Here is an 11,190-nt window from a genome sequence, read left to right on the forward strand (position 1 = left end):
CATGTGTGTTTATCTGTGTATTATGCATTTCCCAGCATGTTTGCATAATATGTTGCAGAAGTGGATATTCTCTGTGTATTTTTAATTTAAGAACAGATGATGCTGTGCTGTACAACGTGTGCGCACACGCGAGCATGCACACACACACACACACACACACACACACACACACACACACACACACACACACACACCCAATCAGTCTGAAGGCCAAAGAGTTTTGTGATTAATGAAAGAGAACTCCCTTCTCTCTGTCTTGTGTCTCTGATGAAATGATGGCTATCAGATCTATAGCTCAAGGTAATTATGATCCTCATTCAACTCCATCTCCATACTTTCAGACTTCAGGCTTTCAGTCTTTGTGTGAGCGTGTGAGAAATACTCTTGAGAACCACAATGTAAGGCTTTTATAAGGGTTAAGAAAAGCAATAATCGCATAATGACAATTTATTGAATAAATGGATAAAACTCATTTAGTCCAAAACATTGATGTAATGGCAGTATCTTTAATTTAATTGAGTACTTATGATTTGTTTCCTTTTTCCAGAACATTGTGTCTACACGCTGTGCCTCTTTGATCTGATCCTGGAGGCCAGAGTGATGACAGCCGTGTCTAAACCAGCCTTTGTGTGTGAGTAAAACCCAGAAAGTGCTGCTGTTCAGAGCTCTGATCCACCCAGCGCTTGAGCTGTCACTGCCCTGCCCCCTGTGCTCTAATCCCCCTCAGCACCCTGTGAATTGGGACATGGCGATGAAGTCTTCAATGCCAGAATCCACCACGCGCTGTGTGTTCATCCTCCCCACGGCACATGTAGCCAGTTTGTGCTGCTTATGTTTGAAAGCAAACTAGCTGACATCGCTCTACCCTGCGGCTGGGCGTGTTAATAGCCACTCTACACATACACTTTGCCAGTGTGTACTCAGGATCTGTGCCTACACACAGAGCTGGGGTTATTACCTGTCTGTAAGGTGAGTTGTGTGGACAGGTGAGCTGAGTCCTACTCTGAACTACTCTGAACTGAACCAAAAACATAATTACTGCAGGGACAATCTCTTTGCACGAGATTTAGCCATTTGTTGTGACAGAGCGTGTGTGTGTGTGTGTGTGTTTGTACATGCATGTATGTTTGTGTTTGTATTTATTTCTATGAGTTCTGAAAAAATGCTGCCAGTGAACAGAAACAGTGACTTTTGTGACTGCTATCAATGATACTGAAATTGAGTTTTTCAGTAAATGTAAACGTCCAGTTTTGTGACGCCTGAATGACCGTCATACCTGATGCTGTTACATCTGATACACCTGGGATCTAGGAGCTGGGAACTGGATCCTGGGAGCTGGGCGGTCAGGCTGACTGGCTAAGCACAGAGCAACAATGGGGTCATAAATGACATCTAATTTCCCCAAGCCTCAGTGAACAAAAATGGTCCTATTGTAAGGCTGCTCTAATTGTGAGATTTGTTTGTTTGGTTTAGGAAGGGAATGTGTGCTATGTCAATACTCTGCCCAACATCGTTAGCATGCTGAATGCTTTTCTGTTCTTCTTTTCTGTTTCTTTTTTTTTTGTTCTTTCTGTTCTTCACTTCTTCACTTCACTCATTCATTAGGCTCAAACCAAAACATACTCAGAATAGACATTTCGAGTAAAAACTATAAATTATGCTAATCACCAATATAAACTCATCCAATTTGTAAATAAAGCGCAATGGCCCCGTTGTAACTGCAATACAAATTGTTCAGTTTTGTCTACTACTATCTGTTATTCTGCTAGTATCATTTTCCTTTCCCTTTACAGGAAGAAAGTGTAAGAGTGTTCTAACTCTCCTCACATTATTTTGTGTGTGTAAGTTTGTTTAGAAGAAAGCTGTGGGAGATGAGGACCCATATTGCCCTTTCATAGTGTGGAGATCTATGACCCCTCTACCTCACTCTGTGTGCACTGTGTTCCCTTTATGAGCCTTCTATAAATCCTCTCTCCCACGTATAGCTCCTTTCTTCCCCAGTGCATTGCTCGACACCCTGGCTCTGCCCCTCTCTACCTGGTTCTGCCCCCTTTAACTCTTTACTGCAGGCTGTACTCTTCTTCCGCACCACCTACTTTGCCGTGCTGTGCAGAGGTCATGTAGTGAGAGGAGCACAGCTGTTCTGCTCTCTGCGTCACTGAGAATGAACTACACGCTCAGTGAGGACTAGAGCATGCACCAGCCAGTGACGTCACCGCTATGGCAGGACTCCAGACTCACAGTCGCTGGTTCTCTATTCTTTTCTGGCCAGGGCTGTGGGGTAGAGCAGGACTTCAGATGATGATGTCATCAGACAAGGCCTTCCGAAGTGAGTCACAGGGAGTGGCTGCCTGTTCTTTGGCTTGGTCAGTGTGTATCTGTATGTGTGCGCGTGTGCGCGTGTGTGCAGGCGTGTGTCTGTCCTGGAGAGTGGGAAGCTGGTGCTCTAAGTTGCTCTTGGTTCTACAGGTTTCTGGAGCTTCTCACCCAAACTATGTTTGTGGAGCCAAAGGAGTGATTAGACTGGCTGCCTTTCACTCCTCCAGTTTGTGTGCGTGTATGCTTTGTGTTTTTTTTTCCTAAATGTGCATGCCCTCCTCTTCTCTTCACAGTGTGTGTTTTCAAGGCATGTAACTACACTGACGATACTCTCTTATCAAGCACACAAAGACAGCGGTAATTACATTAACCATGACTCCAGGGCAAACATGCACTGTGTGTATGAGTGTGTGTGTGTGTGTGTGTGTGTGTGTGTGTGTGTGTGTGTGTGTGTGTGTGTGTGTGTGTGTGTGTGTGTGTGCAGATGCAATATATGTCCTGTGTTGTGGTGTATTGTGAGGGATTTGTAAATGAAAGGTAATCAAACTGGCTTGTTTCTGGCTTGGCACTGCTAGCTTACCATATTCATTTCAACCTAGTCAAAACTAGAGCAATGAGGTTGACAGACTTTTTCCCAGCTTAAATTAGCTTGCATTATATTGTATTTTGCTACTACTTTCAAGTCAGATACTGCTTACAAGTTGTCTGTGTGTCTGTGTGCATTGGTTTATATGTATGTATAACAAAACAGTGTGTGTGCACTGTGAGGCCCCAGTGAGCAAGCCAAAGAAAAAATCCATAAAACACGAAGAAGAAACCTTGAGGGGCACCAAGACTCAGAGGGGAAGTCCATCCTCCTCTGGCTGACGCCAAACACTACAACGGGAACAAAATAAGTTATAAAAACAAGAAAGCAATACTATATTCTGGGTTCCTAAAATCCTAGCTTGGGTTGGGGACGAGTGTGTGTCCAAAAGCCATCTGGTGCAGGAACAACCCAGGAGCAGTTGCCCTATCAGCCTGGAGCTTTCTTCATGTTCAGGTTGGGGAGGGAACAAGGGAGGTGGAGAAGTAGGGGTGAAGGTGGGGTGAACCACAGCAAGGGAAGAGGCGTCAGGGAGTGGGAAGAGCCACACCAGTGGACACAGGCTGAGGGTCTGCAACAAAACATCAGGAGCAGATAAACACCAGCAGAAAGAGGAAAGCTTATCAGGCGTGGTCAAATACTGTAGTGGGTAAGATAGGGGTATAACATGTGTAAGGGTGGACTGTGACAGAACTAGCTATGGCAGCACAACTAAAGGACTAAAACCTCAGCTTGTTCTCTTTCAAGTAGGTGCTGAGCTGGTTTCTTGGATCCTAGAAACCAAAGGTTAGAAATCAGCCTATAGTCATCTGACATGGGTCAATGTTAGCTTTCTTAATTAGTGGTTTAATAACTGCTAGTTTGAATAATTTAGGTACCAGTGTTGAGGGAGGAGTTTTCAGGTAGTATTTCTTTAAGAAAGAGTGTGTGCAATTAATCTATTAAGCAATTGAAGACTTTGAGGAGGAAATTAATGATATTAGTTCAGACTGATGGATTGGAGTAATGGACTCTAATGAATCCACTTTGGTCTCTATGTAATCGTCTGGTGCCATTAATACTCTGAATAATATGTTTTTCATCTTCTCACTGAAACAAATCATTAAGTAATTACTTCTATATGTGGGAATCTGAGCTGTGGTGTCAGTTTTATTACTAGTTGGTTATACTAAAAATGATTCATTATTTTTGTTATATTTTATTAGAGCAGAGAGATAAGTTGTCTGACTTGTAATAAGTCCCTTTCTATAATTGAGAAGTTTCTTTTACCATGCGAGTTGGAAGACTACAACTTTAGTCTGATACCATTTATGTTCTATCTTACAGGTGTTCTATTTTAAAGTGCAAGTGTGATCATTATATCACAGCACTAATTTCTTTTCTCCAAGCTTTTTATTTTTAAGCGGAACAAAATCATTGAGTGTGGAACAAAATGCTCTAAACGTTCAGTCTTTTTTCCAAGTTCTGCAGCATTTGAGAACATCCCAGTTAGAATGTATATATTTGGGATATTTGCCATAATACTGGATGCAGTAGCTGATATGATTTTGTGTCTGGTGTGGTAGTGAGGTGAGACTATAATGTGACTGATACATAGTTCAAATGGAATAAGGGAGTGGTCTAAGATGACAACAGACTACATAATATGTCAGTATAAAATCAAGCATATGTACACCTGAATGTGTAGGATCTCAAAGGGTCTTGAAGATTCTCAATGTGAATGTTAAAATCGATGACAATGATAGCTCTATCTACCAAAATAGCTAGATACCTAGAGTTTCTTGACTTTGATTTCCCTCTGGGATCAGTAAATTGATCTGTCTATCTAGAGAGGAAATCTAGAAACTCACTGAGAAATTTAGAATACAGTTCTGGTGGCCTATAAATACTAATTAGTGAAAAAGTCAGAGTAGACTTACTTTGCTGGCTACATTATTTTTGTTATAAAAGTATTTCAGAGTATTTGAAATCATAATTTGCTTTCTAGTTTATGCCTAACATGCCATTATAAATAACTGCACTGCCACCACCATAGCCGGTTACACAAGGGTGGTGTACATAGCTGTAGCAAGGACTCATTTAATTTAAGGCTATGTACTCATTTTGCCTTATCCAAGATTCTGTAAAACAGAGTACATTAAATCCATGTGTGTGCGTGTGTGTTAGTAAGTGAATGGTTGGATAAGGAGAGGATCATGGCGCCATGGTGATCCTCTTCAGACTAGCTCAGATAGCCTCTCTCTAGCGGGGCCAGTGAGCACATGCAGCCCCCATTTCACTCATAAAATCATTGTCTCCTTCTTTTGGTCACAGTTTAATATAAAATGATGTACTTTTATACAACATTTAATAATCGGGAATAATTAATGCTAATTAACTGCATGAGTCTCACACAGAGATCTCTTTAACCACATGAGTGTAACAGATTGAGACCGTTATAACCATGCGTCTAAGACAGAGATTTCATTAATCACGAGCCTAACACAGACAGAGACCTCCATATCCACAAGCCTCTTTAACCACAGGTGACACAAATGTCTTTAACCAATGGCGTCTAACACAAGCAGCTTATGAGATAGCTCTTGGGAAGTCTACACAGTTAACCTTTGGGAAAAAACACAGAAAGTGGCCACCGTTCATACCAAGGTCACATGGTGGCACCCAAACCTGGCTGTCCCCCTGCCCCAGTGCATGCTGAGCAGCTTGTGTAAGCCCCTCAGGGAAAAGGCACAGCAGCAGCATTGTTGCTGAAATCTAATCTCGCTGTGTTGTGTATGCTGGCTTTGTGCTGACCAGTGGGGACTCTACCATTGCTGCATTAGCAAAATTAGCACTGGAGCTGTGGAAAATACAGGAGGGGCTTGAAAATACAGGAGGGTAGGGTTGACTGAGCTCAGTGGTATTCTTAGAGAGAAGAACAAATGGCTGGCGCTGACACAAATAAACCATTAAAACAAGCTAAAGTTGTTTTATTTGTTTGTGCAAATATGATATTTAGTATAAAAAAAAATTATGGTGAAGATTCAGGTAGAAGAGATTCATGTACCTTTCTTAAATGCTTAGTTACTTGCAAAATGCTTTTGTATTAAATTTTAATTGGTTTCCTTTGGTCATTCTGTGAGGATTGACTTTGCCCTGTCAGTGATGTTCAGTACTTCAAGATCCATCCCAAAAGTTCCTAGAAATGAGAACTTAAGGGAGTAGGAACCAAAGTATGGAAATCATTTCTGCCCTGGCATTCACTCATTAGCAACATTAGCTCTTCATCGTAGAAGTATTTTTTAAAGGAAGGACAGAGAATGAGTAGAGCTGATGCAGCAGGACAATACAGATATAAATGATTTGATAATGGAATGTAAAAAATGAGTTTGAAAATGATTTGCAGATTTGCAGTTTGCAAACAAAGGAGCAAAACATGCTTACAGTAACAATACTGAAAATGTATGGCAAAAATCTGCTATGATGTATTATTGCTTATTAACCGTGACAAGGGTAGATTTTGAAGAAGATGCATTTACCTAATGAGATACTGAGAAAGAGATTATGTGTCTGGTGGTTGTTAGTTTGCAAAAACATATCGGATACTCTTCAGCTCAGACCTCTGCTGCAATGGAACACAATGAGATGGCCCTCCTTGAAATGCACCAAATTATTGAAAGCCGTCTGCCACTTGCTGAGTTATGAGTTATATGAGTAAGCAGGTTCTGTAACTGGAGTATGTTTGATCTGCAATTTTAATGTTTCACAGGAATAAGCTGTTTGCTATGGGCACCGGTAGCTCAGTGGTAAAGCTACTTGGCTAATAATCAGAAGGTTGCCAATTCAAGCCCCTCTGGTGCCAAGGTACCACTGTTGGGCTCCTGAGCAAGGCCCTTAACCCTCAGTTGCTCAAGTTGTACTCAGTCATAATTGTAAGTTGCTTTGGATAAAAGTGTCAGGTAAATGTTGTCACTATATTGCTTCCTGTGATTTATGGAGATCATAATGGCCATTACCCTTATTTTAACTTGTATTATGATTATACCACAATGCAAATGATTCAGTATACACATCCATTTAGAGTTTGCTGCTTTGCTACGCCCTCCACTCACTGAAAAAAACTGCAATATTTTAACAAAAGTAATTCTGAATTGTGTATATGTGTCTGTCTTCTTGCTTTGCTCTTTCTCACACCCACTCACTCCTACATGCATACATGCCTACCATGTCAGGAATATAAGACTCAGGACTGTCATCAGGACTGTTATTGTTCTACTACCATTAAAAACATTTCTCACACTTTCTTCTGGTTGTGTGAGAAAGGTGTTTAGAACCCCATGGCTTCCTGCCAGACTAATTTCCTTCAGTTCTTTCTGAAAAAGACATCGGTGGCACATTTGAAATGAAATACAACCATTTCTTCCTCTGGCCGGGAGCTACGGGGCTAAAAATAGTGAGTGTGGGGACAGTGGTCTGTCGCAGCAACATCACACCCAGCCCCAAACCACCTCCGCTATGATTCATGAAGTGTTTTGTCTGGAAACAGCCCAGCATCCTGGCATTGTGAAGCACTGGAGGAACAAAATGCTCCAAGGAGGCAGAGTGGGAAGAGCTTGGGTGGTCAGGGAGGTGTCAATCAGCACGTTTGCACGCACTTCTGCTCAGGGCAGCTCGGTTCTGGGCTGCTGATTATTTGTTCTGGAGGCATCCTGGGGATTGACCACACAGTTCTACTCCTGCTCCACCGCGAGGCGGAGTGTGCCAGCTGCAGGCGACCTGGAGGGCCTTCCACCTACCTGCTCCTGCGGGACCCAGCACCTCGAGCCTCACAGCAGCATCGCACATTCACCGGCAGGACACAAGCCCGTGATCCTCTAACAAGATTACAGCGTTCTGGGCTGCTATATTCTGATGGTGGGAGGTGAGGTGTTAAGTCTTGGTATCGTTCGATAAAGCCTCCATTAACCCCATGAGGTATCAAGAGCTGTCCTGAGGATCAACTGCTCTGTGGACTCTGTAGGTTTACACTGATTAATGGGTCTTGCCCTGCTATGAGATGACTGTTGGCTAAGATAAAAATCTTTCGAACACTGAGCAACTGATCCGTTTTCTGTAGAATGTTCTCACTAGCATCTCCTGTAACTGAATTCTTACTGTATGCAAAACACAATAAACACAGTCAGAGAATTTCAACTCTAATTCTATAAAAAGCCTGTAATTTCTTATGCTATGTCGCATCCCAACTAACAACACCTAGCCAGATGCAAGGCCATGTGCGTTTACACACACACCCACGAACACCAATCACAGACCTCGTTCATAACACACCTCTTCATATTCGGGCTACATAAACCCACAGGACTATTCCATCAGTTATTCGTATTAGCATGCTACCGATACTAAAGCTCTGCCACTTATTCGCCACGTATTTGTTACCTGTTGGACTAATCGTCTATGTACTTTTAGGTTTTCACGTCGTCTCACTGTTTGACGTTACGTTGTTTTTTGAGCTATTGGTAATAAGCTCATCAATCACCGGCTCGCGTTTCCTACTCATGTATTTAAAGCTGCAGTCAGTAAGTTTGAGAAAAGAGTCCCTCCCCTCCACTGTGCTCCAGCCCCGCCTACAAAGCCTGTCCTCGGAGGCTGCTGCACACTTTGTGAAATGCCAACATTGCTGCACACACTTATTATATTGAACTAGCACACACTTATTTCAGTGTTTAGATAATTGTTTGATAACAAAAACTATCATGAATATAAGAAGTAAAGCATTTATGAGAACATTTAGCTGTGAGGGCACAGGTACACATAAATATCAGGAGAAACACATTGGACACAAGTTAACATCGCAGTAAAATAAGAAATTTGCTAAAGAGTATGTGGTGTTTTTTTTTTTTTTAGAATGTAAAAAAATATTAAAGCAGGGGAAGGTAGCTACCTGTCAAGCAGAAGGTTTAGTTAGCTAACTGTCAGGACATAGTGACAGTTTTACCAAATATGACAAAAGGTTGTTTTTATACGGCTTACTTACTGCTGCCCTAATTATGTTGCATGTTTGCTTCACACATCCCAGTTGTTGGATCAAGCCAGCAGTACCGGCCCGCAGTGGTTTGAATAACAAAAATAAATAAATTATAATAATGTAGAACAGCTGTTGTTTTGCCAGATCTGTTTTATCCAGTGCAGAGTAAATTAACCATTGTGCCCCACCAGACTTTTTATATCTGTCATTTTTATATGTACACTTTATTTTATTACTGTTTTTCTTATAATATGAAGTTATGGGCATCTTAAATTATGAGATAAACGTATTCTAATTATGTTATAGATCAGACCTAACACACCCCATTTCCCTCCTGGCTTCTAACAAAAGTTTCAGGATGAAATCGGTTCACTATCACAACCTCAGGTACAGACTCACACAGCTTTGTGCCCGTCAGTGCTGAACAGTTCATGAATGGTGCGATGCGGAAGTGGTTAGCTAGCCATCAGTCCCTTTTTCAAACGTGTGAAACCGATAGGCAATTATTCATACACACTTAATTGCATTTCAGAAATATAGGCATAGAGGCTTTGCAAGATAGCTGGCTATGGCTATTATCATATAATGTTAATTTCCATCCCTCAGTCTGGTTGTTTAGCCTTCTGGTTTGCTAGCTAGTTGTGACTTATGTATAGAATCCTATTTAATATTATATTAGAAAGCTAATGTAGAAGTGAGTGAATAAGTGTCATCTTAATAACCATAACAGCACAAAAATTGACATGAAAATCTTTAAATAAATATACAGTATTTACTGTAATGTGAAGTGTGAGATTACTGAGGTACAAAAACTGATTTGATGAAGTTTTAAAATAATCATTAATAGTAATTAGTCATTAATGTCAAATCACAGAAAATTGCATCATTATTTTATTTTATTTTTTATATTATTAATTATAAAATGGCATCATCATTTTCTCATGATTCCCTCCACACCCCACAACAAGAAAGCACAGGAGTTTAGGCTTCCATTTCATTACAAAGCATTTGGTAAATGCTCTCATCAGTGTTGCTTAGTCATGCTTCTAAGTCTTACAGTATGATACCTATCAAAAACTCTATAGGTGTGATCTTGTTTTCTAATTTTAGTGAGTGGTGTTATGCAGGTTTCTGCATCATTTGCCTCTGAAACCACACTACAGGATGCCATATGTGATATGAACAAGAGGAAGGACAGCAATAAAAACAAAACAGAAATCAGAAACATCAGCAAAGACCCCAACCAAACCCTTGTTTACAGCTGGCTATGAAGAAAAATTGCAAACCCCAGGGCTTAAAGGGGTAAGTCTAAAAACTATTGTTTCATGCAGAGCAAAGCCATGCCAGGGCCACGTGGTTTGCCTGTCCTCTGTAAGATGTGGTTGTAGGTAACGTACACTGGGATATAAGCTCCTGCACAGTTGCCTGTTTGAGAGGTCGTAGGTCAACCAAAAAACCCCAGGAGGCTGTGGACATAGAGGCAGAGGGGCAGTTCTGTCACAGTCTTGTAAAAGAAAAAGTCAATCGCAATAAAAGCAATTGTAAGGTTATTATCCTCTTAGGGTCCCCTTTAAAGCGAGTAGTGCTCAGGAGAGCAGCCAGGGGTCTGATCTCATCAGTGGGATTCATACTCATGGGATTTGTTTTGTGCTGGCCACACCAAACACTGCTGTGGTCCCACACCATTCGTAATCCCAGCGAAGGAGGATGAAGAGAAGTGGAAGGTTAACAGGAAGAAGTGCATGAGCTGACCAAGGTTTGTTGGTGTGTATAAATGTGTGTGTATGCCTGAGTGTATACAACTCTACACATATGTGCATGTGTATGATGTTCGAGTGGTTATTTGGACTACTGGGCACTCATGAAAGGCTATTTTATAGAATTTTTGAGGGACAATGAGACATAAGAGGAACTATAAATTACCATTTTCATTTGTGAAAAGGATAAAAACATTTTGAAAAGGCTTTCTGTTGTTTAATATCAGTGAACTGAGACCGAAAATATCTGTGCTATGGAATGAATAGATTCTCCTTCAGCCATTTCCTTTGTTCACGTGTACCACCCTGGGTCAGCGCGTAGGGTGCGGAGTGTGTTCAACTGGAGGGTAGGCGGGCTGTCACGGACCTCTCCCAGACGATGGATGTCACAAGTGTCAGACTAAATAAACGCAGAGCAGTGCGGCTTATTTGAGTGGTGTTAACAGGCAAGCAAAACCCCTAAAGAGCTACAAAAGAGACAGGCTGCCACCCAACAAGCAGGTAAGCACAGGGGAGAGCCAGTT

At 41.4% G+C, this 11,190-nt stretch overlaps 1 long non-coding RNA gene across 1 annotated transcript; it reads left to right on the forward strand.

Annotated features, from left to right (window-relative positions):
• Positions 1-600: 600 nt before the first annotated feature.
• LOC145643478 (uncharacterized) lies at positions 601-8,076 on the forward strand. Its single transcript, XR_014115919.1, has 3 exons — positions 601-969; positions 2,273-2,329; positions 7,431-8,076. It is a non-coding gene; the product is annotated as an uncharacterized LOC145643478 (long non-coding RNA).
• The last annotated feature ends 3,114 nt before the right edge of the window (positions 8,077-11,190 follow it).

This window comes from Electrophorus electricus, chromosome 1 (genome assembly GCF_041902795.1).
Source record: "Electrophorus electricus isolate QZ-2024a chromosome 1, ASM4190279v1, whole genome shotgun sequence".
NCBI lineage: Eukaryota > Metazoa > Chordata > Actinopteri > Gymnotiformes > Gymnotidae > Electrophorus > Electrophorus electricus.